The sequence below is a fragment of the Chanos chanos genome, chromosome 11 (genome assembly GCF_902362185.1).
Source record: "Chanos chanos chromosome 11, fChaCha1.1, whole genome shotgun sequence".
Lineage (NCBI taxonomy): Eukaryota > Metazoa > Chordata > Actinopteri > Gonorynchiformes > Chanidae > Chanos > Chanos chanos.
Window position 1 is genome coordinate 17,933,519 of NC_044505.1, and position 2,410 is coordinate 17,935,928.

General features: G+C 47.3%; 3 non-coding genes across 3 annotated transcripts; all 3 read right to left on the reverse strand.

The window, feature by feature from the left end:
• On the reverse strand, window positions 1–74 carry trnan-guu (transfer RNA asparagine (anticodon GUU)). The gene has a single exon. It is a non-coding gene; the product is annotated as a tRNA-Asn (tRNA).
• A 790-nt stretch (window positions 75–864) lies between these two features.
• Window positions 865–938, reverse strand: trnan-guu (transfer RNA asparagine (anticodon GUU)). The gene has a single exon. It is a non-coding gene; the product is annotated as a tRNA-Asn (tRNA).
• Window positions 939–1,934: 996 nt separating this feature from the next.
• Window positions 1,935–2,008, reverse strand: trnan-guu (transfer RNA asparagine (anticodon GUU)). The gene has a single exon. It is a non-coding gene; the product is annotated as a tRNA-Asn (tRNA).
• Window positions 2,009–2,410: the final 402 nt, after the last annotated feature.

The following is a 2,410-nucleotide window of genomic DNA, read 5'->3' on the forward strand; positions in this document are numbered from 1 at the left end:
CGTCCCTGGGTGGGCTTGAACCACCAACCTTTCGGTTAACAGCCGAACGCGCTGACCGATTGCGCCACAGAGACAGCAGATGTGTTAGGACCAGGGCACACAACTTGGAGGCCAGGACTGGATGTGAATTATAACCTCTGTTCATCCAGTGGTCACAAAAGAAAAACAGGGCAAATGGCGGGAAACAGTAGACAAGTAGCAGTCCTCTTAGGTATATGTGTTTTTTCAGGTCCCCCAAGCAGGACCACTTTTACCTGGCTAGGTTCAGTAGGCTTGTGAGGATCTGGGTCTTCAGATCGAAATATTGTTTCAAGGGAGCACACTGCCTGGGTATGCATCACTTGGGTTTTTTTTTTTTTTTGGGGGGGGGGGGGGGGGGGGGGGGTGCAAGAAATCTAGATCTATGCACTCCAGTGGGAATTTGTAGCTGACTCATATGTTTTGTTTGTTTGTTTGTTGATTTTTTGTTTGTTTGTTTGAAACTAATTATTAGTAATCACGTGCATTGATCTATGAAGTAAGATATAGCATATTATGTGAAGGCAAATCATTTGTAAGGACAAAGGCACGTAGTCACGTGTGAGTCTGTTCTTCTGACCTTTATACCGCGGAACCACTTGGACAAGATCCCTCCCGAAATGAGTCTTGTCCCTGGGTGAGCACACTGCTTAGATGAGTGTGACTTGTTAAGCTCTGGGGGCCTAGAAATTTGGATCCAGGGCCTCCAGCAGGGATCCTGATCCACAAGAGGTACCACTGTTTCAAGAGTTAGATTTGAGATGACTAGTTCAGTGAGGACAGAGCTACATCTCACCTTTCCTGTGCTCTTACAGCCTATTCAATAAACAGGAAAAACAACTGCCTCGTCTCTGGGTGGGCTTGAACCACCAACCTTTCGGTTAACAGCCGAACGCGCTGACCGATTGCGCCACAGAGACAGCGGATGTGTTAGGACCAGGGCTCGTGACTTGGGGGCCAGGACTGGATGTGAACCATAAACTCCGTTCGTCCAAGGGTCACAAAAGTAAAAAAGGGCAAATGGTGGGAAATAGAAGACAAGTAGCAGTCCTCTTAGGTATATGTGTTTTCAGGTCTGTATCCAGGGCCCCCAAGCAGGACCACTTTTACCTGGGCAGGGTCAGTAGGCTAGTGAGGATCTGGGTTTTCAGAATGAAATATTGTTCCTAGGGAGCACACTGCCTGGGTATGTGTCACTTGTTTTTTTCTGGGGGGGGGGGGCAAGAAACCTAGATCTAGGGACACCAGTGGGAAACCTGGTGCCAGGAGGGAGCGCTGTTCCAGGTGCTGGAACAGGAGGGAACCAGAATGCTCAGCATGGCCAGAGCTGTGTTTACGACATGAAGACAGAGCTAGGCCCATACAGTTCAGTGAGTGTATGTGGGTAGCATCAGTGAATGTGACCCATCTCCCCCCCCCCCCTACGACATAAGACTCAATGCGGTCCAGCTAGCCAAGATCTTAGAGCTTGAGACTCTTAATTTAATGAAATTAATTTCATTTAGCTCAGTTTGTAGCTGACTCATATGTTTCGTTTGTTTGTTTGTTTGTTTGAAACTAATTATTAATAATCAAGTGCATTGATCTATGAAGTAAGATATAGGATATAATGTGAAGGCAAATCATTTGTAAGGACAAAGGCATGTAGTGACGTGTGAGTCTGTTCCTCTGACCTTAAGACCACAGAACCACTTGGACAAGGTTCCTCCTGGGGGAGCACACTGCTTAGGTGAGTGTGACTTGTTAAGCTCTGGGGGCCGAGAAGTTTCCAGGGCCTCCAGCAGGGATCCTGATCCACAAGAGGGACCACTGTTTCAAGAGTTAGATTTGAGGCGACCAGTTCAGTGTGGACAGAGCTACATCTCACCTTTCCTGTGCTCTAACAGCCTACTCAGTAAATAGGAAAACAGCTGTCTCGTCCCTGGGTGGGCTTGAACCACCAACCTTTCGGTTAACAGCCGAACGCGCTGACCGATTGCGCCACAGAGACAACGGATGTGTGTAGGCCAGGGCACACTGTGGGGGGTTGGTGCAAGAAATCTAGATCTAGGGACACCAGTGGGAAACCTGCTGCCAGGAGGGAGCACTGTTCCAGGTGCTGGAACAGGAGGGAACCAGAATGCTCAGCATGGCCAGAACTGTGTTTACAACATGAAGACAGAGATAGGTCCATACAGTTCAGTGAGTGTATGTGGGTAGCATCAGTGAATGTGACCCATCTCCCCCCCGATGACATAAGATTCAATGGGGTCCAGCTAGCCAAGCTCTTAGAGCTTGAGACTCTTAAATTAATGAAATTAATTTAATTTAGGATATAGCATATGAATATTCCAGAAAAAACATTAGGAACATTTCGTTTGAGTTTTGTCATAAATATCGGTAACACTTAAAT